Source organism: Chiroxiphia lanceolata, chromosome Z (assembly GCF_009829145.1).
Source record: "Chiroxiphia lanceolata isolate bChiLan1 chromosome Z, bChiLan1.pri, whole genome shotgun sequence".
Lineage (NCBI taxonomy): Eukaryota > Metazoa > Chordata > Aves > Passeriformes > Pipridae > Chiroxiphia > Chiroxiphia lanceolata.
Window position 1 is genome coordinate 66,507,197 of NC_045671.1, and position 26,681 is coordinate 66,533,877.

A 26,681-nucleotide genomic window follows, 5' to 3' on the forward strand; every position below is an offset into this window, starting at 1 on the left:
TTCAGACTGTGCTTCCTCTTCCTTCTTTCAAGGTTCCTGTATTCACAGATAGTCACATTAATATTGTTACCTACTTGAAGCAATTTCAAAAAAATTACACAACAGGCAGCTCCATGAACCATCACACTAGATACAAGTAGCAAGTCTAGAGACCCGCTTTTAAGACTCTCCCCTGTGTATCACTGCAAATTGTTTGTCTTCTGATGCATGTTTTTTCATCTCAAAGGAAAAAGAGAAATCCTGAAATAAGTAACTAAAACTCACTGTCAGAGCACACACCTCTTTACACATGCAAATAATTGCTGAATATTAGCAATATTTGCTAAGTCACAAAAGCACCATCCTTCACATAATTATCTATAAGCATCTTTAGAGACTCTTTTTTTTCCCTCTTACACATTTTGTGCATTCATCCAAATATTTGGATGTTGGCAATGAATGAAAGTCCTCCCATTGTTAAGTTTTCCTTTAGGCAGACAAAATTACTGATTCAGATAAATTTTGCAACAATAATTTGGCTCAAGGCTCAGACAAAACTTGCACAACTGACTTTCCAAATCTTCTTCATCTGGTGGAACCAGAAAATAATGCAATAAAAGGTATTAAAATAAAATTAAGCAAATATCTCTAGAAACACTGGGTTTCAGTCACCTTCAGTTTGGCTGATCACCTGGCTCTATGCAAATATCGGAAGAGCTTCCTAATTTGTAACAAGTGTTCTCAAAATAAGTATTATCTTGCCATTACCTTTTCCATGAGTAGGTGGGGCCATAGGCAATATCAAGTGATCCATTCCAAGGGAATAGCCCATGCATTTCAGAACACAGGTAGTTTCAGAAGCACTGCAGATTAATTTGAGGTCCAGCCCTTGTCTGTAAGATTCAAAGAATGACCTCAATAATTCCTGCACAAAGGGAACCAAGGACAATGTCAAAAAAGCCCACTTAATGTGTCTAGCTTCTTGTGGGCTTTTTTTGATTTTACAACTACACGTCTGTCAGAGAAATAGATCTAGAGACATGTTGGATGTTTTGACAAGTCAACAAAAGTTATTAAAAAGCATTATCCTGAGATTGCCAGATGAAAACAACCTTCTGTCTTTCTTGGCAATTTATGCTGAGACTTATTCTCATTATGTAAGTCTGTTTAATTGTTAACTATTCGTAACTACCTTTTAGTAACTCCACGGTAGCACTGTGTGCCCTGTAGAAAAAGCAGGTATAAAAAAAACCTCATGTGCTTAGTTTGGCATAAAACTAGTACAACAGCACCAGGGTCTCAGCAGATCTGTACTGGATCCAATTCTATACTGCACAGTATTTCACACTATCTCATTCTTTTGATCAGACAAGGTGAGTATCTTCAAGAAATGTCTTTGAACATGATCATGTCTAGGGTGTAGGATGGCAGACTCTGATTCAAACTGCGTCTTTTCCTTACAAAATCAAGATTTACAGGTTGTTAAGGATGAATGGGCTCACTAAGAAAAGACTTCATTTTTTATAAAACATAAAATAAACTAGTCAGATAATTGGCTCATTGTGGTTCTCACCAGGCTTTCCACAGTCCCTAGCCTTCTGACTAGCCCTAATTTCTCTTTCTTCTCCCTCACTATTTGCACCCTGTATTAAAAGCTGCCTCACCTTCTTCTAACTGAGGCTCTCATTCTGGATCCCTTTCCCCACCCACGACGTGGGGCGGCCCAGTTCTAGTTCCATTTCCATCTGAAGAACCATTCCGACGTCTTGAAGGATGGGGAAAGGGAACTCCAGAGGTTTTCTCAGGGTTTTCTTCTGTCCCTGAGGCTGGAGGGGAGAGGTGCCCTCCCCTCCCCCCACGCACGTGGTCCCATGGCAGGCACAGAGACAGCACACCGGGCGTGGAGAGGAGGCAAGAGAGAGTTTATTGTTGGGGATGTTACATTTATAGGGTTCAGGAGGATTCACAGGGTAACCAATTAGAAGACTCAAGGGGCTTACAGGAACACCCAATCACAGGAAGGGGTTAACAAAGGCCAATGGGAAACACCTCAGGACACCTTCCCAGGACATTCCTGAGATAACATTACCGTGGGGGGTGTTGGGAAGAAGAAACATGTGTTTGCAAAGACCACCAAAACCATTTTAAGACATATTTAAACAACAGATTTCTCATATAATGCAGGTTTAGCGCTACATCTCATCAATCTCCATCACTGCTTTGAAACTACAGTGTCTCTCCCCAGCATGGAGAGGGGCAGGAGGTGGAGAGGGGAGCTGTTCATCTGGGCATAGTTTCCAGTGTCTGTGTGCTATTACAACTATGGATGTGCTGCCTTGTGGCCAAGAGTCAGACACTCCTTTCCCCTTAGCATCCACTTTACACTGCACCTGAGATTTTGTAAATTTAGCTTTGTTGAATTTGCGAAGTTATCATATCTGCAATCAATCCACAGAAATTAGTCTTCTGTGTAAGAGTCTGGACTAAATGACAGCCATTATAATTAGTAACCACAACAACCACTTCCCTGACTAACCACACACATGAAAGCTTATTTATCAAACACCTGCCTGTTTCTAGGTTCTGAAGCAAACACAACTATCTGCCCACCACTGTGGATTCTCAGAAGAGTTGTTCATCGGTACTACTACATAAAGGGTGTGTCATTTTGAACATCTGCATTTGAGCTAAATTCAGCTGTCTGCTGCCAACTGGTTTTCCTTGGGTGAAACTCAGAGTTGAACACACACAGACACAAAGACAGTCAAGAACAGGTCAAGACATGACAGCACTACATAGAATTTCGGTGACTTGTAACACTTGTGTGACCAGACAGCAAGTACAGCAGGAAGGAGAGTCAAGAAAACACTAGTTAGCTAGCTCTCAGACTGAATAGAAAGTACAGTACACATTATCCAAATTTAATTAATGCAAGCAAATGCCTTGTTGCACTCGATGTATCTCATGGGTCTAATTTTTACTGCTTTAGGAAACAATATTGTACATGCTTTCTTCCTCTTCCTATGTTTTGGATTTACAACCTATTTTGGATTTAAAGGGAGTCCTGGGATTTTTCTTCCTGTTACTCACTATAATTAAATACTGTTTATGTACTTCTGAGTGGAAAGCTTTCCAAGTTTTTTTTTTTCCTTTGATTATCAATCATTACCTGCTGTAGATTTCTTTTTTTTTTCTTTTCTGTCTCAGTCCTTTGTGACATCTTGCTGCTCCTTCATATCTTATATGACGAAGTTCACTTTCACATCGACAACATTTAGCACTTGTCCTTTAGAGCTGGGTTGTTCCCCCCCCACCCCCCTTGTGCAACTGCCTTTTCCTTAGCCCATAAAATCAGTCGTGTCATCCTGTAGATTCTACCCATAAGCGCCTCTGACTTAGCCTCTGCTCCAGACAGATTAAATTTTGGTTCCTTTTTCATCTTCTGAAGTTCCTGACATCCTTCTCAATTATTGTTATTATCTTTATCCCCTCCCATATCATATATTATATCTTTGGCTTATTTTACTCTGAATATGTAAGCCATAACTTCCTTTTTTCTCTTTTCAATTAATCCACTGACCTCCATCCCCTGCCTCTTGTTGAGGCCTAAAGTGTTAATTTGAATGCTGAAGATCCCTCCTGTTTGATTGTCTCTCAATCTACAAGGCCAGTCAAAATGCCAGGTCAAGATAATATTCCAAACTTACAATTTTCTCCAAGTCTCTTACGTTATAGTCTTCCTGGCTTCCTATTCTGAGTTGTCCCAACAGTGTTATTATTCTGGTTTTTTTCTCTTATTCAGCTATTTGTCACCTTCTTTGTGATGCAAAACTGCCTTGCTCATTCATCCACAAGCACCTTTCACAATTTTGTTCCATGTAGCTTCCTCACTAAGATGAGATCTGAGAAAATAAAAGCATTGCATACCTCTCATGATCAATAACTTTGGACATTCCATTAAAATCTTGTATAGTTTTTGATTGAACCTTTTGCTTTGATTTTTCCTTTGTTCTCTGCCTGCTTGACCCACAAGGGCTGAGCCCATGGCTTTCATCAGCTTCCAGGAGTGTCACTTCTTCTGAGCCTGCTGAAATGTATAGCCAGGAGGGTTAGGCAGCATCCACTTACACATAGAAGGGTTTGGGGCTGGGGTCAGTTGCCATTCAGTTCTGCAGTGTCAGGCACAGAGGTTCCACACCTGTGTGGAACTAGTTTAATGCAGCTAATAAGGAGTAAAAACAAATAGTTCAGATTACTTAACAGCTCTCCAACTAAACCTGTTTGCATTTTGCTTAGGTGTATAATGACCCTATAACATGCTACAAATTGTAGCCAACTCCATCAATAAAGAGTTTTTGTTTAAGTCATTCAGCCACTAAATGTTCAAGTTTCCAGATTTGTATTATTTTTTCATTCTCATGTGTTAAAAGAGAATGTAAGACCAGGGATCATGATCCATGGATTCTTCTTGCTTACCTTCAATGGCCAACTGGAAAACATCTTCAACTGAACTGTTGAACACAGGTGATTTTGGCCATTTGTACAACATTGAACCTAAGTTCAACACATGAGGAAGGGGCTTCCTTGAGATTTGAGACATCAGGACCCCAGTGTAAAGTGTTATCTGCCAGAACATGTCTTAAATCTTCTGTCCTTCCTAAAAGATCACGCACCCAGGCACAGAATCAAGGAAACCCAGATCTGTCAATAAAAACTTTCTGAAGTCAGAGGCACACAAAAACTCTTTATATATCATAAAGAAAAACTTACAGTAAGATTACCTAAAATTAAATATTTTATAAACTAAATCACAGGATACGACTAAAAACCCCTATGCTCATTTCCCCCTCTATTACCTGTTTGTCGGATCATTCGTTTAAAATTTTTGAGGGCTTAGCAGATATTTTAAGTACATTGAACTTCCTCTCTCCTCCTGACTCTTTTTTTCCACTGAAACCTCTGGATATTTGTCTCTCAATAATAATATAAACGGATGTAGCCACCCACAGCCTTGTGGTCAGTCCTTCAGAGTCATTTTTGTTTTTTATAAATGCCTTTCTAATCCCATTTGCCAGCTGACAGCAATGCCTGACTAGAGTGGCACTGCTAGTACATAGCCAAGGAGAAATTATGAAACATGTAAGCAGGAGAAGAATTGCCATTGATACTAAAAGTTAGAAGTTACAATGTTGATAGCTGAAGAACCAGTGTTAACAGGAGAAAAAAAGTTTTTGCCTACAGATTTTCTGTATGCAAATGTCTGTCTTGTTTGTCCTCACATGTCTCAGCCTCACATTGCTCAGAAGTTTAGGCTGTGTGACCTATCAATGGAAGGCTTCATTAGTTCATATAGTGGTAATGGATATCCAGTCTATTAATGACGGCCAACAATGTACTCAGTCCCACCAACACACATGGGAGCAGCAAGCTAAGATTTTAGTGCCTTTGAAAGAGAGGCCCATCCACTTGAAACTAATAAATCCATGAAGCTTGATAAATGACTCATGGTCATTATTTACACATACAATAATTTTGTACTTACTTCATTAATCAAAGAACATAAACAACTAGAAATGGCTGGGGGAAATAGAGGCACAGATGCTATCTTCCCAAACTCAATAGCCTTTGACCAAGGCCAAGTGTGGGCAGGCTTTGGTAGCACATGCTAAGCTTGTACCAGTGTGCTGCTTAAATGCCGCTGACAACGCATGGATGACATCTCAAAAAGAAGAGGTGAGAGTGCCATGTGCTGTTTGCTGCCTCACCAAGGGCCACCAGTCACTCTTCACCTCAGCTTTATCTTGACTAAGACTTGTGCCAGCATAGCACCAGTATGCTCCCCTCCAGAAGTTTCTGTTGAAAATTCCCAGCTCTCTACAGAAAAGAGGTCCCAGTTGCAGAGATGAAGGGTGAAAACCTTGTGCTGATAGACAAAATCAGAATATCGAGTCAGGAAGTTTCTCATTATGCAATGTTCACCTCAAATGCTTGGAGATACAGAGTTCCCCAAACCACGTCGTAGGTCCTCCTTTTGAACAAACAGGCTCCACTTCAGCTCCTCTACCCTCTGGCAGGTGAAATACAGCAGAAGTAGGAAGACTCAATTGTTCTGCACTTCCCAGCTCACTAAAGTCTGAGCAAACAAGGTGCTTTGTGAAATATTGACACCTTTCTTGACTGTGGTCATGTACAAAGAAAATTTCACGGCTAGGCTTCGCGAACAAAGATTTGAGAAGGGCTCTACCCATGTTTGTTACAAGTGCGTTGGTGGCTAAAAAGGCCAATACGAGATAGACACGTCTGGTTGCAAAAGGCACAGCAGAAGGACTCTTTAGGTGGTATATTCTGCAAGGCACAGTTCTTTCTGCATTGTCTTTTCTCCTCAAGGGTGATCCTGCGTGTGTTCTCAAAGGAGACAGCAGCGTTATAGATGCTGTGTCTCCAGACCTCCCGATTGGAGGTCAAAGTAGACCAGTTATGTTGATCAATATGGCCAAGGCTGAGATGTTGTTTCAGGGAGTCCTTGTATCTCCTCTTTGGGGCTCCTCTCTTGCGGCAGCCAGTGGCAAGTTCACCATAGAGCAGGATCTTAGGGAGGTGGTGGTTGGTCCTTCATCCTGGAGACGTGCCCTGCCCAGCACAGCTGTGTTCTCATCAACATGGCCTCAATACTTGTGACTGTTGCTTGTTCTAGAACAGATGTATTGGTCACATAATGTGACCAGTGGATGTTTAGGATTGTACGGAGACAGCGTTGATGGAAGTGTTCTGGGAGTCGCAGGTGGTGGCGGTAGATGACCCATGATTCAGATCCATATAAGAGAGTAGACAGCACTATGGGTCTGAAAACACTGATCTTTGTACTTTTCTTCAAGTGTTTATTTTGCCAAACTCTTTTATGGAGTTTTCCAAAAGCACTATATGCCTTTGCTAACCTGCTGTCTATCTCTCCATCAATTTTACCATCCAAGGAGATGAGGCTACCAAGGTAATTAAACTGCTGGACTGATTTGAGCTCTGATTGGTCAATGGTGATATGGGGATGATGGAAGACTTCCTGACGTGATAGAAAACTTCTGTCTTCTTTAAGCTGACTTCCAGCCCAAAGAGCTCAGCAGCATCTGCAAAGCAGGATGTTAAATGCTGCAGAGCTGCTTCTGTGTGAGTGACAAGGGCAGTGTCGTCACCGTAAAACAGCTCCCAAACAAGATGGTTTAAGGTCTTAGTGTGGGCCTTCAGTCGCCTTAGGTTGAATAGGCTTCCATCACTACGATATGGAATGTAGACACCATCCTGATCCTCAAGGTCTGCATCATGCTGGAAAAGACTGTGAATAGGGTTGGTGCAAGAAGACAGCCTTGTTTCACACCACTGGTTATTAGAAAGGGCTCAGAAAGTGCATCGCCATATCTCACTTGGCCACGTTGATCCTCATGAAGTGAGATGATCATTTTAAGGAACTTGGAGGGTGTTCTGGGTTTAAAAGGATTTTCCCCTGGAGTTGCAAAGTGGTTAACTCCAGGGTGGTGTTTCTTGGTGTTGACCCAATCAGCATCCCTGCAAAATTAAAACATATCACACCAGACCGGAAAAGAAGGAGGATGACATATCTGGAAGAGAGGTAGCCATGTTTTAGGCCACGAGAAGAGAGAAGTCAGGAGCCCTGCTGGGGGCCAAGGCCCCCCAGCCCTGGCTGGGGGCTGCAGGAACTTGGAACAGTGTTAAACTGGGCCAAGTACTGTAGCTAAGAGCTGGGGTAAGTTTCCTTGCTGTGAGTGGACAGCCAGAGAAACTGAAAGCGGTGGCGGAGCAGTGCTGAAGAGAGAACTGTGGCCAAGAGCCAAAAGAGATAGCAAGCAGCAAGATGGCACATAGCCAGGCTGAGAGACAGAGAGATGTCCTGCAGGAAGGAGAGCTGGCAACAGAGAAAAAAAACTCAGCAGAGACTATTTTGGGGTAAGACGGAATTACTTTCCCAAAACCCGTGGAGACCCCTCTTAGAAGGAGAGGTGGACTTCCATTTGAAGGGAGTCCTGAAATGCAGCAGCACCGGAGAGAGGAACTAAGAAGTTCAGAGACGTTCTGAAGCTGGATCAGGACGGGCAGAAGGAATGCAGGGGAAGGAACTTGCACCCCCCGCAGCTGCCATGTTGGCAGCTGAGACAGAGCAAAGGAGCTCTGGTAGAACACTCGGGGCAAAGACTGAACTGAGAGCTGCCCTAAACGTTCTGACTCAGGAGGAGCTTGAATCCCCTGAGGAAGGGGCTTTCATGAAGATGCCCCTGTACTTCATGATATGACATGGTGAGGTGAGCCTTTGTCCTGGCTATTGCAGTCTACGGGAGAGAGAGACCTTTGGCTGGAGCCCAAGGGCTGAGGGGTGAGAGAAGACCACTCGTGTTGTAATGTTGAGAGAGAGAGAGAGAGATATTTTCCAGCTACGACAACTCCAGCTATGACTGCTGCTTTGAAGAGGAGAGACAATGCTGCCCTGAAGGTGGAAAGGATCTTTTCTTTTTCCCTTCTGAACTTTTATTGGAGGGAAAGCAGATTTGATCTAATGTAAACATATTGCTTTACCATAGGAGACAGAGTTAGAATTGTGCATATAATGTATTATAGTATTTATTTGTGTAAGTAATTACTGTAATGTAATTCCCTTTCCCCCATACTGAGTCTTGTGTTATGTCTCTCACACAGAAGTAAATTGTGGGAGAGGGGCTTGGACTTAGAAATTGGATTTTCGGAGGTCTCAAACAGCCAACAGGGGGACATCCTAAACGTTCCAAAATCTGCCACAGACCTTTTCTGCTCATAGTATTGAAAGCCGTGGTGAGATCAACAAAGGTTACAAAGAGATCTTTGTTCTGTTCCCTGCACTTCTCTTGCAGTTGTCTGAGAACAAATACCATATCTGTGGTGCTCCTGTTGGTTCTGAAACCACACTGACTTTCAGGTAGAATTCCTTCTGCTATAGCGGGTATTAGTCTGTTCAAGAGTATTCTTGCCAGGATTTTGCCAGCAATGGAGAGCAGAGTAATACCACGGTAATTTGAGCAACCTGATTTAACTCCTTTCTTCTCATACAAAGTGATGATGACTGCATCAGGAAGGTCTGATGGTAGTTTGCCTAGTTCCCAACGGCGCACCACAAACTCGTGAAATTCAGGATGGAGAGCAAGGCCCCCATGTTTCCAGACTTCAGGTGGAATTCCATCAACCCCAGCTGCCTTGCCAATTTTCACCTGCTGTATGGCCTTAAGAGTTTCTCCCAAAGTGGAGGCAGTATCCAATTCATTCTTCACTGGTTGTTGTGGGATGGACTGAATTGTTGAGTCTTGAACTACACGGTTGGTACTGAAGAGAGTCTGAAAGTGTTCAGACCATCGATTCAGAATGGAGGTTTTATCTGTCAGAAGCGTTTGACCATCTGTGCTGAGTAGGGGGCTTTGGACTTGATATGTAAGCCAGTATGCTGTTTTCAAGGCCTCATAGAATCCTTTGTGATCACCTGTATCTGCACATAATTGAGTTTTCTCAGCTAGATCGATCCACCACTTGTTCTGGATGTCATGGAGTTTCTGTTGGAGCTTGCTGCATGCAAGACGAAGGGCTGCTTTTCTTATATGAGAGGATGGCAGTGCAAGATGTGCTTGGTGAGCAGTTCTCTTCTTCCTCAACAATTCCTGGATCTCTTGATTGTTTTAATCAAACCAGTCCTTGTTCTTCTTGAAGGAGAGCCCTAAAGATTCTTCAGAGGACTGCAGGATGCTGTTTTTAATATGGTGCCAAAGTGTTTCAGGATAGGGATCTATAGAATCTATAGAGTGATTTTTGAGCCTAGTTTGAAGATTTGCCTGGAATCTGTCTCTCCCTGTGGCTGATTGGAGATTGTTAACATGAAGTCTTCTCCTTGGGACACTGCCCCTTTTTGGTATGAACTTAAGATTGAGGTTAAGTTTACAGCGCACAAGCCAATGGTCTGTTTGGCATTCTGCACTGGGCATCACACAGGTATGGAGGACATCGCGAACATCTCTCCATCGCACCAGGATATAATAGGTGAGGTGCCAGTGCTTAGATCTGGGGCGCATCCAAGTTGTCTTCAGACTATTTTTCTGCTGAAAGATAGTGTTAGTGATGGTGAGCTGTTGCTCCGCACAGAATTCTAGCAGAAGTCGACCATTGCCGTTGCAGTTTCCAACACCATGCTTGCCTAATACTCCTTTCCAGGCTTCAAAGTTCTTTCTTACTCTGGCATTGAAATCACCAAGGATAATGATCTTATCATCTGCAGGAACCTCTTGGATAAGACGGCACAGGTCGGTGTAAAATTTATCTTTTTTGGCAGGGTCAGCTTGGAGAGTTGGGGCATAAAGAGGACAACATGTTGCTTGTTGTGGAGTGGAAGGAGTAGGGAGATAATGCGGTCAGAGTGACCTGTTGGCAGATTTCTGAGTTTAGGAACAATAGAGTTTTTAATCATGAAGCCAACTCCTGAGAGAGGCCTTTCAGCTCTGGGTTTACCTGACCAAAAGAGTGTGTAACCAGCACCATGTTCTCTAAGACTACCTTCCTCATGGAGATGAACTTCACTGAGAGCAGCAATGTTGATGTTGAGACGTGATAGTTCGTGGGCAATTAGGGCAGAATGACGCTCAGGACGTCCGCTATCCGCAGAATCAAGTATGGTTCTGATATTCCAACATGCTAGAGTTAATTTGGGTACACCTTTGGAGGCAGGTGCATGCCTTTGTCTCTTGATCTTCGTGTGACCGCATTAGTAGAAGATGCCCGTTGGCCGTGGTTAACCAACTGGGTGGAGAAAGGAGATGAGCTTTGTTTAGGTCACCTTTTCTAGGCCCCTCTCAGAGTGGAGCAAGCAGTGCTGTCCTTGAAAAAGGCTGTTGGTCATTCAGGGTGCTGCCCAAAGAGACTGTCATCTCCAGGGTCAGTCTCAGATGATCAATGTCCTGACCCGCCTGCATGCAGGGTTGGGTCTGTGGCTTCCAGTGCACCTTTCACCTCCCATTTCAACCCTCGCCTGTCACTACAGGGCTTTACAGATGTGGGTAAAGCCTTTGAGCCTGCACAGTATGCGCAGAACTGGACCCATCCTTTAATCCTAAGGTCTGCCAGGGTCTAGCAAGCTTGGACGGTGACAGCAAGGTCCTCAGGACGCAGGTTTAACTAGAGTATCCTTCTCTTAGATGGATGGCCTTACATGGCTAAGTGAGCTCCATCTGCCTGGGTTTGGAGTTAGAGTTGTCCTTCTCCTAGGATGACTGCCAGGAGGCTAGTGAGCCCATCCTGCCCATGAAGACATTTTAACTGACCCTTCAGTTTTGACCTATCTGGCATGGGAGACCCTGCTGAAGGTGTGTACCATCACCAGTATAGCTCGCAACCTCATAGGGACACACAAGCTACTTCCCTACTGAAATGGTTAGGGCAAGCCTTTCATTCCCTACTTTTCCCCCAGACACCAATACTCAGACCCAGGGATATTCCCAGGGACATTCCCTTGCCCTGAGCAGCCTTTCAGGATGCTATACTTCCAAAACGAACCGTTCCTGGGCAGTAGCCGCAGTTGAACTAAAGCAAACCGTTCCGGTCCCCGCACCCGCCCAGGGCTCAGGAGCTTCCCACAGCCCCAGCACAGCCTGAGCCACCCAACCCCCAGAGAAACCCATTACCCACCCTGACCTTACCTTCCACCACCAAGTTACTACAGGTCTTCCCTAGCACTGCTCACCCACGACCCTCCAAGCAGGACTGCCCCGCCCACCCTCCTGCTGGTCTGGGGATGCCATTGTCTGACAGAACCCCTCCCCCTCCCTCAAATTGGACTGGCAAACCTCTGTGCGTTCCCGAGTTCTTTCTCTCCTCTCCCCTCTCCTGAGGGGGCTGCCAGGAGCCCCCACCTGGCGAGATGGCTGCCGGGAGAGTACAAAGACAACTGTTGTGAAAATTCCCCTATTTCCTGCCAGGAATCTTCATGTTGCCACCACAGGCATTGCAAATCTGGAGGATGAAACGAGTGCTGAGGTAGTTTGGAAAATTCTCGCTCTCCTACCCAAAGGCAGTATGATAGCTAGCTGACAGAGGGAAGGGTCAGGGCTGTGGGTGGAGGGAAATTCTGCAAAAGTAGCGGCATGCTCAAAAGACTCTCTGTTCTAGAGAAGCAGACTTTGCTAGAGTGAGGATGGTGTTTTAATGTTGAAAAGAGCTGAGGAACAGCTTGTGTGTATTTCATGGAAGGTCATAAAAGCAACGGGGAGAGGATTTGAACTGATTAAACAGAGCTGGCAGGAATTCGGGTTGTGCATAGTTGGAGGTATAATCACTGACTGCATGGTAATCCTATTATTTGTGTTACAAAACCATGTAGCAGTCATGGTTGGCATTAATTTACCTTTGCTCTGGGTATTACTACATATTCTCTGGATACTATTACATATTCTTGGCCAGAGGTCCCTGCCTTAAAGAGATGATAGTACTGTTAGAGTATCCCTGCTGGGTGAAAAGTAGTTGAACAAAAGCATGCAAAGCCAAAGAGAACGCAAGAAGTGTTTACTCAAACAAACTGTATATCTTCACACTTGTGGCATTCCTAACATCTTTAAGTTCGTATTTTAAACACTCAGAGGAGGAATTTCCTTTTTTCTGTGTGAGAGCACTACAGCCAAAATAAGTGTCTGTTAATCCAGTATGAATTCAGACTTAGATGGTTGGCAATCTACATTTTCTGTGTAATCTATTCCAGTAGAATGTGTTTAGGTTTTTAGGCCATTTCAAAGTATTGTAAGTAGTGTAATCATAATGTTAATTATTCTTTGCATGTAAGTAATTAACAAGATTTTAATTTTACACCAATTTGGACATAGCATGTTTTTTGTATATTGTATTACATGTGATGAACTGCTCCTCTGTAGTGTACCAGCACTGGAATCAGAGAAGACAGAAGAAAAAAATTGATGCATAGCATTCTATTTATACTTTTTTTTTTCACATGTCATGTGGCAGAGTTAATACCATGTTTTGGTATTGTTTTCTGAAGTATCCTACCTCTTCATCTCCTTTCTCAGTGTTGATGTGCCAGTAGATTTCTGTGGCTGTGTCTTTAGCTTCTGTTATTTTTCTTTGATTTTATAGAAAGAAAAAGAATAGCCACTTTAAAGACTGTGGTTGACAGGTCCACAAAACATCAAGGCTTACAGGTCATCAATTTTGTGCCATTTCTCAGAGCTGAAACACCCGAGGTGATAATGACTCAGAATTCTTTAAAAAGCAAAGAGAGGTTGTTTTGTTATGCAAGAACTAGAACGACTTTTATTTTGCATCTTTATAATTTGTTCTTCATACCTTTAAAATTATCTTCTCACTTTGGCACTCTGAAATACAATTATCTGTTTCAAGTCAGACAATTTGAAATCCCAGGTTATTCCCACAGTTGCAGTTTAGCTTTTTGATAATTTCAGGTTGTTTGAACAGTAATTTCTCCAAGTACTCCAGGAGAACTCCAACTTTCCGAAAAAAAACCCAAAAAACCTCTCTTTCTTTTACTTCTAAAAGGATTTTCTGTTGCTTTTTTTTTTTTTTTTTTTTTAATTAAAAGATACACCTATCTATCTATAAGAGAAGTGGTGCTCAGTTTGCACTGCTATTATCTTCTGCTTCCCCCCTGGCAGAGATGGGTTTAATCACAGTTATACTATTACGCCCTGTGACTCTCCCCACTCTGGCTTGGAAACAACTGCTGCCCATATGCTCTGACAGTGCATTTGAACAGACCTAATAAGCAACCTGGGACAGTGTAGGAATACCATATCTCTTCCAGAAGCAGCCTCTTCTTCCCATGCACTCTGCACACAATCCAAGTCCTACCCTAGTCCAACAAAGGTCTTAGCTCTGGACAGACCACTGCATTCCACAATCCCATCGTGCTTTAATAGTTGACAGCTGGGATTTCTGCCAGTTAAAGGATACTGTCACTGCTCCTGGAGAAGGAAAAATGAGACCAAAGGTGCAGCTTGCTTCAGTGGGCTTAAAGATTACTTTCAGATAGCTTTTAGATATCTTAAAATTCACTGGGTGTTTGGGAAGAGTCAGCCTTCCCAAGAATTAATTTTCTTGGTTCTCCTGACCAACCATTAGTTTATATAAAACAAGGCAACTCTCCAGAAGAAAAGGACTGAGATCTTGGAAAAAACTCAGGATCTGCAAGATGTTTTGAGTCACTCTTCCGGTTGCTTATTGCTGCTCTGTGTGTGTGCCTTTTTGTGCAATTACCAAGTAAATAACTCCTTTCTAAACTTGAAATCCCAAGAGGAAAATAGTTCCTGCCTTCAAATCAAGTTTTCAACACATAATACAAAGTCCCAGATCTAATTAGGACAAAAGATCAAAAAAAAAAAAAAAAGGCAAAATTAAAAGCAAAAAGTTGGAAATTCCAAATGTCATTATGAGTTTTGGTTTGATTTTGACAATGGACTTACTCTCAATAATCTCCAATGTCTAAATGTTTAATCATAGACTTAATTCAAAATTATCTTTAAATGAATATTCTTTTAGAAATAAAGATTAGGATTTTCTTTAATTGACAACTAAAAAGAAAACTAAATAGTTTTCAAAGGAAAAATTTTGTTATAAATAACCTTTTCTTATGGAAAGCTTCAGTTAAAATAAAGCATTTTGCAAAGGATTATTCTCTTCAAAAACCATCAACCAGATCAACTTACTGATAAAATTAGACTTGAGAAAAGGTACAGTGTAGACTTTCACACTCCATAAGTAGTTTGAGACACCTTCTGACACAAATCTTTACTCTTGATGAAGAACTGAAGCTTTTTCTTTGTAGTGACTCAAAATAACATCCTCTCCTGTGGTCAAATAGGGTGAATGGTATCAGCCAGTTTGTTCTCAGTATTGCTGTCTCTTACTCAAGAGTATTATAGAAACCCCTTACTGAGAGAGGGGGGAGGAGAGAGAAAAATGCTGACTGTGAAATTTCTCAGGATGACATTTTGAAGAATTTCTATGGGGTTTGGTTGCTGTGTGAAAATACATCTGCACAGCACTCTGTCAGTGGAGTATACATAAAGACCTGTATCCCAGGACATGCCTGCCTTTATATACTGTTTGATATAAAACCAGATATATACTCTTCAAAACACTTATCTGCTTGTTTCATGGTTATAGTTACATGTTTCTGTGTCACTGAGAACGTATCACACAATTCACGAGGAATCATATGGAGAAAGATTAGATGAACATTTCTATTTATTACAATAACCTTGAATTGCATTGAATTGCATTTATGACAGATTAAATAATAAAATGTGCTCACCTTTGTCCTTTACCTCATTGAATTAGAGGCTACTTTTAAGCCTACGGCCAATATTTCCTGCAGAAATTTCTTTTACACATCTGCACACCAGCATGACTGCCAAGCATGTGTTTATTGGATCTGTCAGCATTGCTGGTGACTTACACGAATGCAGATGATGCATGGGTAGTGGGAGCTGGCTTTCCCAATCCCATTGCTGAGGACAAGCCAGAGCTTTTGGGGATAAATCTGCTAGTGCAGGACACACAAGGGAGCTTCAGTGAGAGAAGGGAAATTCCCTGTGTAAGGTCATCTGGCACTGTGTGCTGTTACCCATCCCTGGCCTCCTCCCACGGCGTTGCTGCCCCTTGGTCCATTTGCTCACACCACAAGCAGGCTGCCTGGGACAAAGCTGCTCCCAGGGTGCATGCTGAGGGTGGAGAGAGCTGCCACTACACAGCACACAAGGGCTCAGTTTTTACAGAAGCCAGAGAAATTCTTTCCTTTTGTCATGTGTTACAGAGTGGTAGAGGGCAAGGACACTGGGGAATTTTGCTGTTTATTTTGAAGGCGTATATTAGGTTTCCCACAGCTAAGACAGACATGCAGCTTAACTTCTGAAGCAGTTTCCCTCAGTTCATCGGGCCTCTATGTTCGTGTAAGTAGGAGAGGAGGGAGGACATCTAGGAATCATTCTCTCCTCAAAATCAAAACAGATGTTTGATTTATAAAACTTCAGTTTCTGCTTTTCAAAGAGAGAGTTGATCAGGTCAAGCAGAGGCACACTGCAATCCACCCACAAAGACTTCTTTTGGTTTCTTGAGTGGTTTTTTGTTGGGTTTTTTTTTAAGTGCAGCAGTAACTGTGCTTTTATCCAGAGAAGAGAAAAGAGCAAAGAGAACAGGCTGAGTAAAAGTTTATAAGAAAGTTTCAGAAGACTTTTAAAGGTTTAAATTAAAAATTCCACTCCCTTATCTTTGAGGTGAAACAACTCATGTGAGTTACAGTAGCTCTTCTTTTACAATTAAAATGAAACACTACAATCATTTCCCCATAAAACCTGTTAAGAGTCCTCTGCTTGATAACTGTAGAAACACTGAAACTCCTGATAAACAAGTATCTGTTTTCACTCAATCTAGAGTTCAGGCTCACTAGGAAGTAAAACTTCCCCTTACACAGGATGAAATAAGGAAATCATCAGTTACCTTAGCAACCCTCCAAAAAAAAGCATGTGCACCTATCCAAAGGGCAACTAATCTAATTATAAATTATTGTAAAGGTTATGTGAACGACAGTAGCAAGGGGAAGCCATGATTCATTATTTTAGTCAATGGGAAACAGTATTGCCATTGTACTCCTGCATGGGCTGTTCTACCACTGCATTCTGCAGACCATCTGCCAAGGGCTCCTATTTATCTCCCAGGGCTGACCAAAATGCCTCTACTGAACAAATACGGTCTGGGCGCACTGGGAGTCCAACTCTTTACCTCTTCTGGCTTGCAAATTTCTCACACTGGGGAGACTGGAGCCCCAGGCAGGCGTTTTCTTGTTCAGTCCTGTATATTGGTCCTGCCATGAAACTTTTCAAAAATATTTAAAATTCCACCACTCAAGCACTGCTTAGGGCAGTCTACTCTTAAAATCAGCATCTGCCTTTTAACCACACAGGTGGTGGGCAGTATTTATATGTATATGTATATGTGTATGTGTATATATATGTGTATGTGTATGTGTATGTATACGTATATGTATTTATATCATAGCTATCATTTAATAGCACTTAACTTACAGTGTATTCTAAACTAGCACTTCATGACAGGCTGGGCATGTGGGACCAAGGAAAGCATCTTGTCCCCCAGCGCTTTTCTGAAAACACCATATGCTCCTCCTGAGCAATTTTACCCTGAATGTACCCCAGAGTCACTCTGTGCACTTTGGAGGTTGTGCCTCATGGAGCAGAAGAGGTCTTAACTCAGACTTCAGCTTTCTGAAGTTTTTTTACTACATTTTACCAGAGAGTTAAAGGCTTCACAAATGCCACAGTCCGAGCAGCAGAGAGCAGACATGGTCTAAAAACTGGGATTGATGGCAATGGGAGAGAATGCCAGGTTTCATGGATGAGTTCTCTGGCACAAGAAGAGATCTGTTCTCTTTGGCAGGAACATGGCTTAAAATAGGTGAATCAGAACTTCAGTTTCATTGTTTTCTAAACATGATCCTTACTTAAGAGGAAGAAACACAGGAACTTACAGGTTGTGTCTTCCTTAAACTGCTTCCTGTACTTTTAAATTAATGCAAAAAATCCTTCCTTTGCCAGGTTGTATAAGACAGTTAAGATTCACTGTAAAATGAGCTGCACATCTTCACCCAGTTTTTCAATCTGCCCTTCCTGAAAAGTTAAGAACACAAACAGTGACCCCAATAGAGGAGTGGTGGGCTTGAATGCTGGTTTAGGTTTTATTTATAATGCCATGACATTCTGTTCTCATGTGACAGTATGAGTTTCCAAGGTGCCAAGGGGAGCCTGCCATTCTTTAAAGCAAACAACAGTTGTCCCTCATCCTTGGGACCTCCACGGGGTACCCCCTGCTGCTGAGCATGGGGAGCATTCCAGCCACATCCCAGTCGGATGCTCGATGTACTCACCAACCTCCACACACCCGCCTGTCCTCTAGAAGAAATCCCGGGGGGTATGAGACACAATGCCTTTGCTACATCTGGATGCCTCCAGCTGTGTGCTGGCTGTGTGTTTTCTCTGTTGGGTGTCACTTGAAATCTGCCATGCTATTGTCTTTGGTACATATGGCACATATTGCCAGACTTGCTTCAGGAGATTCTGTCTCAATTCAGACTGGGAAAAACTTTTCTCGGAAATTGCTGAAATCCCATCAAGTCTGCTGCATTGCATAAGTACAGCCATGCACAGCCCTTGGTTAGAAGCTGTGAGAACATCTGGTGAGATGGAGAAGCTGAGAGGGTGACCTTCCACTGCCTTCACATGGAAGTGAACTGCTTTCATGAGAGCAAAATGAAGGCTTGTGCAAGGATGTAGAATTTTGTGCTGATGAAGTGGAATCTTATGTTGGTTTTCACAGGTGCCTATGGAGAGCAAGACATCATTCGTCAAAATGCAGTTCAGAGGAATAAAACAAAACAAGGCATAGAGGCAGTATGTTCCTCTGCCTCCAGGAAAAGACAGAAAGGGGTGTTGGTAAGAGCACAAAAAAAAACCCCTGGGATGAGAAGGACACAGTAATTTTCAGTTTCAGTTGCTTGGGGACTACTTCTTTCATTCACCTTCCACTCCTTAAAGGCAATTTTGACACCTTCTGCCACCTCTGGATTTCCATAGCACCCCAAGGGGTCAGAATGATCACACTCCTCCCAAAGCAACCTCACAAATGTCACTGAAAAAGAGAGTAACACACTCGTCCTTGCACAGCACAAGCAAGGATCCCCCTGTCATTATCTCTCAGTTCTGGAGCCACGCAAGTCATTAAAGGAAACTTCAGGCCTTCTGGCACTGTCTGAACAAAGAGCTGCAAATAGTTTCTGTAAGCAGAGCATCAGCCTTGCTTCACCAAGATATTTATTATCCAACATTAAAAATGGGAAACGGAGGTATGGGGGAGTTGCAAGGTCACACAGGAAACATGCTGCTCAGCTGGAAATAAAAACACCGGTCTCCTGACCACTGTGATAAACAAGCTCTTTCCTTTCTGCAATAAAAAAAATACTCTGAAAAATGTCTTTCATTTCTCTGACAGCACAAGACCATTTTGTCTGAAGAAACTTAAGTGATTTATCATTATTATTATTATTATTATTATTATTATTATTATTATTGTCATCATCCTTATTCTGTTCTTTTAAGAAACTTGTTCAGAAAGTGCTCAAAAAGGGAGTATCTCATTTCTGTGTCGTTTTCTCTCTGCCTTAATCTTTTTTGCAAGCTAGAAGTTGTTAAATCTGCTTTGGAGGTGTATTTCAGTAGTTCTCAGTTGCACTTCAACCAACCAGACCCCTATTCTTTCAAACTGTTCTAACCCTGTGCTGTGGCGTCTCAATATTAACAGTAATTTAACTGATGGCCAGCAGGAGGAGAAGCAGACCAGTGTGTGAGCATCGGAGTGCTCTTTGAGCTTCGGGGTCTGCAGGTATCTGCACCACTCCTTTAAAGCCCAGTGTCACCTGGTCTGCCACCCACGGCTGTCAGACCTGTTAGGCTGCACACGCATCCTCCACTTGACCCCTCCATGTTTGCAAAGTGCATGTTAAGGAGCAAATATATACAAGTGCCACCACACCTCGACACTCAAGTTTTGTTTTGCTCTTCTTAGACCCACTTGGCAGTACTGCAGTGCCTCTGGTGGCATGCCATAACTCCTGATCCTCCTCAGTCCAAGTGGCATGAGACAAAAGGACCTGAGGGGAGGAAAGCTGCAGGAAACCACAGACGTTTTCAAGTGCATAGAAGACCCTTAGGAGCTGAAAGACTTAGGAATGTCACTGAGACTGGTGCCCTTGGTTTTGCGTAGGTCGCTATGATGCAACCATCAATGCCAGTGGTTGTACAATCTGCTGCCTTATAGGAGCATACAACAAATTCCTGTAAAAGGGTGCGGCCAGGCAACAGGAATTGAGGTTGCTTGTTTGTCTTGTCAGGCCTTCGGCAGCCGGGGCCAGGTAATACCCTGCAGAGGCACAGAGAGCCCTCACCTTTTCTGGCAGCTGCCAAGCATGATTGGGATGGAAAAACCCAACAACCCGTGAGGTGGGGGTGAGAAGTCCCATCCGGAGGGAACCGGCAGTGAGTCAACAGTGCAACTGCTCCCATTCAAGGTCCTTCCAAAACCTCAAATGTGCACAAAGCATTGCATCACTTCACAGAAACAGGACCTTTTTCATCTGTGACAATGATTTCCCATTAGCATAGCTTGGTCTCAAAACTAGATGCTTCATTTAGGGGTTATCAGTTTCCTTCAACATAGGGTTGGGTTATTTTCACTTTTTTCACATTGGGTTAACTTTTTGTAGCAAGAAAATAATTGAATAGGACAAGGAGGTGTATCATCACGAAATTAGTCTAGGGAGTTCAGCAGAGCACATAGAAATACACCCTGAAACTGCTGTATAAAATCAAAGTGAGAAAACATGAACCGGGATGAAAAATCAGATCTTCCCTTACGAACCTAGCAATGAAATATTTCTTCCAAATTGTAATAAAGACGGTGGGATTCCAGGATGTGAGAGCAAATACGAACTGATGTTCCCAATGCCTTGTCTGAGTCACTGACATTCTCTTCAAACAAGAGTATTTGCTGCAGAAGGGTATTTATACTAAAACAATTTTGAGATGTGCCTTTCACACTATGTGGTAATACACAGTACTATGCCAATAAATGACTTTTAAAGACAAGAATAATGAAACAATGTCATGTGAAAGGAAACGAGAAAAAGCATACGCCCTGATCCACATCTAAAGGCTTTGCTGCAAGACAGGCTCTAAAAGGGAGAGGTACAGTCTTCTTATGTAGAAGAATTTCAGACAATCTCTAACCATTGATAAGGAAATTGTTAATTGTTCCTTCTTACGTGGCTAGTGTATAATCAGGGTGTTGTTTGAAACACCAGAGAAATGTGGATGGAACTCAGCACAAATAATTCCTTTACTTTTATGAAATAAATGGCTTTTGGCATTTTCTGTTCAGCTAGGCAGGTAAATCTGCTTTTCTAAGGAGGTATAATTTATATTAAAAGCAAAAATCCAGCATCATTATGATGATAGAAGTGTGTATGTAATTAAAATGTGTGCCGCCTTCTGTTCACCTGGCTGCATTCTCTAGGAGTACATTGATTCTTTAGGTGTCTCTGTGCAGCACAGATTGTAGTGTTAGATTGCTGTTAGCTGAAGAGAAAATCACCCTTCTAGCAAAAAAAGCATCATCCCAACAGCAGCATAAATTTCTGCACCTGTAAGTGTAATCAAATTCATTTGGTCTGAAACATTTAAAACAATTCTGCCAAAATACTTGTCAACTTTATTCTTATCAGATGGAACTTGCATTAAAGAATTTATTTTCTTATAAATTTATTCTCCAAAGAAGTTGAGTTGTTTTAGCTGAAGTAATTCACCATTAAAAAGTAATCATGGGATAATTTAGATTGGGAGACTTTATAGGTAGCCTGCTCCCACTTTGAAACAGCTCCAGTTAGATCAGGCTGTGCCAGGACTTTGTCCATTTTAAGGTCTGAGTGTCTCCAAGGACTACCCTGGACTTTGGTCCAAAGTTGTTAACATCATAATGTTACAGAAGTTCTTCCTCATGCCTAATGGGGTTTTCCCACACTCCAGTATATATGCCTGTTAGCTCTCAACCTGTGCATCTCTGAGCAGAACCTGGCTTCCTCTCCTCTGTACCTTCCCAGCAGGCAGTTACCAGTCTGGTCCCCCCTTCCTCTCCTCTTCCCAAGGCTGAACCAGCTCACTGACCTCCACGTCGTGTGCCCTGTGTTCCAGCCATCACAGGGACCTTCCACTGAACTCATTCCTCTATGTTCTCTGTCATTTGTTCTCTGTCATGAGCCTGGAATAACAAGCCAGGAGTGGTCTCACCAGTGCTGAGAACCCATGAAGGATCCCTTTCCCTTGCCTGTGCAACCTTTCACTGCATGGATGCGCTTCTGCCTCCCAGCCACATTGTGTCCCATGAGAATTCCAAGGACTTTTCTGCAGAGCTGTTGCCAGCTTTGTTCATCCTGGAGGACCACCTTTACATTGGTGCTTGTTCAACAAATGGCTGTTTGCCAACAGAGGACAACATGCCTATCCATGAAAACACAGGCTATTAAAAAAGATAACCAATTAAGAAGGCTTGTGTACTGTTTTCCTCTCTGAATTTTTTTCAGTGATGGTTAAAAGTTAAGCTAATGAAAACAGGAATTAATTTATATCTGATTTCTTTTGTGCATGAATAAAGTAGCACTGAGTGAAATACCCATACAGGTCTTGCTAATGAACTTAGGTGTCAACATACAAGTGCAATTTAGTAAGCATAAGTTTTCAGAATATTCATGGGTTTGTACAATTTCAGAGATTTCTACATGCATGCTTGAGACATGAAATGTTTGATTAAAACTAAATAAACTCCTCAGGGAGTACTGAAAGTAGAGAAGGAAGGAAGAGAATCTCTGTTTATACTTCAGATATTAAAGTTCATACAATTCCCTGACACCTGAGAAAGTGAAATAACCAGTAGTGGGAATATCACTATCATTTAAATCTTCATGAACAATTATGTTATGCAGTAATATTTGTGATTGTCTTTATAGTTCATCCTTTATGGAAAACTGGATTTAATTTTTTTCCAAGTAGCTGCAATAAAGAATATTTCACAAGAGCTGAATCTGCAAAGCTAAGTTTCAGGAAATAGGTCCTTTTCTTTTGCTCCAATGAATACAGTGTCTGAGGCTAATTTAACATCAAGAGAACTAGGAGGTAACTCTGGAACCAGATACTGGTTCTGAGCCATGGCTGGAGGCAGTAAAAAACAATAGTATATGAAAATATGTACTCTCAAGGTTTCCTTTAGGCAAAACTACCCGATTCCCAGGAGGAGATGCTTGCCCATGTGCTGTCCTGGCAGGGATGTATAGTAGGGTATTTGGCCCTTGCCAGTTTTTTCTCCTTTACACCTCAGTAATGTTTCATTTGGTGCATTAAATACTCCTTAACCTATTTTTTTTTTTTTTTTTTAATTCTTTAGTCCTTTCTGTTGTGTTCCGGAAAAAGAAATATAATTCTGTCTGAAAGGGTAATTCATGATTTTCTGTCTCTTATAGAGGTACAGCATGGCGTGAACAAAAAAACAATGCCATATTTTAAAAAAAAGCTAATCTGATCAGGGCATGGGCCCAGGCTGGCCCCAGAACGTGTACTTCGCAGCGGCACAGGCCTGGGTGCTTGGGCCCGACCCCGGGCGCTGAGAGGAGCAAGAGAATGGGAGCTTTGCCTGTGTGGACAGTGCCATCGTGGGAGATGAGAGGGGAGCCCCGGAACACACAGAAGAGAAGGACAACTCTAAACGCGGGCAGATGGAGCTCGTTCAGCCCTGTAAGGCCATCCATCTAAGAGAAGGTCACTCTGAACAAACCTACGTCCTGAGGACCTCGCTGCCACTGTCCAAGCTCGCTCGGCCCTGGCAGATGAACCTTAGGATTAAAGGGTGGGCTCAGTTCAGCGCACACTGTGTCTCACGTAAAAAATCCATTGAGCAGGCTCAAAGGCCTTACCCGCATTTGCAAAGCCCTGTATCACCAGCACGCTTGTGACAAATGTGGGTAGAGACCTTTCCCAAATCTTCGTTCGCGAAGACTGGCCGTGATGATGATGATGATGTTCAACAAATCCTCTGAGGTTCCCATAGCCAATTTCTCCAGCCTGTCCTGTTTGAATAGCAGTCCTACCTTCCAGAACATTGAACACAGCCCCACATTTGGTGTCATCTGCAAGTACACCGAGTGATGCGGTCCAAACCATCATTCAGGCCATAAGGAAGGTAACAAACAGTACTGATCCCACTGCTAGTCCTTGAAACATACTAATTCTATCTGAATCTCATGCCGCCATCACTACCCTTTGAACCTGGCAGTCCAACCAATTTTCCAGCCATTTCATGAATACATCCAGCCTATATCTGCATATCCAGCCTATATCTCACAGGTTTGTCTGTGGGAGATCACTGCAGAGGCCTTGCTTGAGTCAATGTGTACAACACCTGCTGCCTTCTCCTCTTCCACACAGCCACTTATGTCACTCTAGAAAGCAATCAGATTGGTTGGGCAGGGTTTTCCCTGATACATCTGTCCAACTGGGCCATTCCCAGTCACTTTCTTGACCCTTCTGTGGCTGGAAGTTGCTTCCAGGAGGATTTTCTCTGTCACCTTTCCAAGAACTGAGCTGCAGTTGACCAGTCTGTGGATCCCAGGATCCTCCATCTTGCCTGTCTTGAAGGTGCATCTAACCTTTCTGTCATCATCAGTAATCAAAGTAATCTAAGATGGCAGATATGAAGATGGTAGAGAACACAACCTTTCATGACACAGGCCAGCTCCTACCACACCCTTGGGTGCATCCCACGTGGTCCCATGGACCTCTGTGATTTTAACTGGCTTAATGCTTCACTCCCATGGATTGTGCTAGTAAACTCAGGGGCTGCCTGGCTGGACAACAAGCCTTTCTGGTGAAAAGTGAACTTAATCCTCTGAGGTGAACAGCCTAAGATGGAAAATACAATCTGAAATTCTTACGATGTGGCCAAATAGCTGGTTAACAAGCTCGTTTAATGGGAGCTTAATTACCGAATAGGGTTAAAAATCCATGCACAAAAGAGATCTTTTTCTTCTTTTGGAGATTGCTCAAACTAGAGATTTTGCACGGATGTAACTAATATGAGGCCTCTTGGAGTCAATATGTTAGTAGCAATGTGACCTGTGTATGCACTTTTGGGTTTACCACTTCACCTAGCAAGCTCCTGTGAAAGAAATTATGAGCTTGATTTGTGAAGTCCTTTTTTTTTTTTTTTTAAAGTCTGTAGGAAGACATCTTACTTCGTCTAGAAATGATAACTGCATTGCACATATTGTAATGTGATCCTTGTCTGTTGGGATGTCTTCTAGTTTGGAGCACCAAAGTTTGAAAGAATAGCAGGGGCAAAATATTAATGTATTGGCGCTTGTAGATCCCAAATACGCGTGCTAGGAGCAAATATGTGCCAGCAAATTCTTGTCAGAAGCACACATGCCTACCTGTACTTTGAAAGCAGAACTGTCGCTGGGTATCCGTCGAAAGGTCTCGGCTTGAAAGGGGGGAAGAAGGACAGACGACACACACGAGGATGGTGAGACAAGGGATGCCTGCCTGCTCAGAGCAGCAGGCAGCCTTTTATTAGGTTCTCCTACTTCTACTTTCTCACACACATATCACAAACATATTTCTACAAAAATACTGAGGAATGCGCACCTGCACTTCAGCCATACAGCTCAAGGCTGTGCCCATGGGAACTATCTAGTTAGCTTCACTGCTCTCACGGGAAATGGCCCAACACTCTGCAACACTCCAAATCCCTCAAACTTCAGTTGTGGGGCTGTTACTTCACCCCACAATTCCCCCTGTCTGTAATTGTGCCACAAAGACCGCTCGCATCGCATCCTGCAGGGCCCTTTGCAGGAGCAATACTAAACAAGGCAGCATCAGCAACACAACTACAACCATCAACAGTACCAAGCATCCCGTTTTGAAAAGTGAAGCTAACCAGCTAGGTATTCTTCATCTGCCAAACCAGTTCTCCAAGCCAAAAAACCCAGTGCTTTCTTTGATCTTCTGAGTTGCCGCCTGCAACTCAGCAATGCTTCTATAAATAGACTTAGAATGATCTGACAGATTCATACAACACCTCCCATTAAAGTCTTGACACCCGTATCCGTAGACTAGAAGTAAGAAATCCATGGCTGCTCTATTTTGTAATGTTGCATGTCGGACAGAATTCACGTCAGTGGCCAGTTGGTACAATACCTGTGAAGTTTTATTGACTTGCTTCGCTACCCAACAAGCCATATGATTTAAAGTGCTTAAGGCCTTAGCTGCAGCTGCCCAAGGGAGAACTACGGAAGCAGCCACTCTCTGTCCATAATTCCAGAGCAGTATGTTATCATTACATTGTTCATTAGGGTGTACTGCCCTGCGGCTTCGTTGATGGAGCAACAAGTGATTAAGTGAGCGGGTGTCAACAACCCCAACCTTCCAAATGTACAAGGTCCCCCTATTGGTTGTGCAGGGATTCCTGGCTAGATTCTATCTTTACACAGAAGAAACACTCCCGTAGGGAGTCGACAAGGTGCACTCACTGCTGGAGTACTCCAAGTCGGATTCCCACCGACACCAGAAGGAACTATTTCTATAGAAAGACAGTTCAGGGAACACATCCCGTACCATAGACTCACCACATGCTCGTTCTGTGTTGTAACCTACATAATGATTAAAATACACACAGTCTTTTACAAACAGTGACTCTAAAATACCTAAATTTTAAAGTGGAGTGTTAACAGACAATACATCATCCCAGTTATCAACAGGATCACGATACCCGCGCACAGTATGACAGTCCCGTTTCAATAAGTCGCGCCATCGGATGACATCCTGCACCAGGAGAGATGCTTCCGTGTCACTCAGAAGAACACCAACAAGACAGATGTGAAATGGCTGCTCTGGATACACCAGTGATGCACAAAAGGTCGTGTGGCTCAGTTCCTTCATTAGCGTCACCCAGATGTTTCGACTATGCCATGGAGTGAACTTTGACAGGTCAGGAACTAC

At 42.8% G+C, this 26,681-nt stretch overlaps 1 long non-coding RNA gene across 1 annotated transcript; it reads right to left on the reverse strand.

Annotated features, from left to right (window-relative positions):
• LOC116780736 lies at nt 1–25,784 on the reverse strand. Its single transcript, XR_004354601.1, has 3 exons — nt 25,590–25,784; nt 13,048–13,058; nt 1–11 (listed from the first exon to the last, which is right to left on the reverse strand). It is a non-coding gene; the product is annotated as an uncharacterized LOC116780736 (long non-coding RNA).
• Nucleotides 25,785–26,681: the final 897 nt, after the last annotated feature.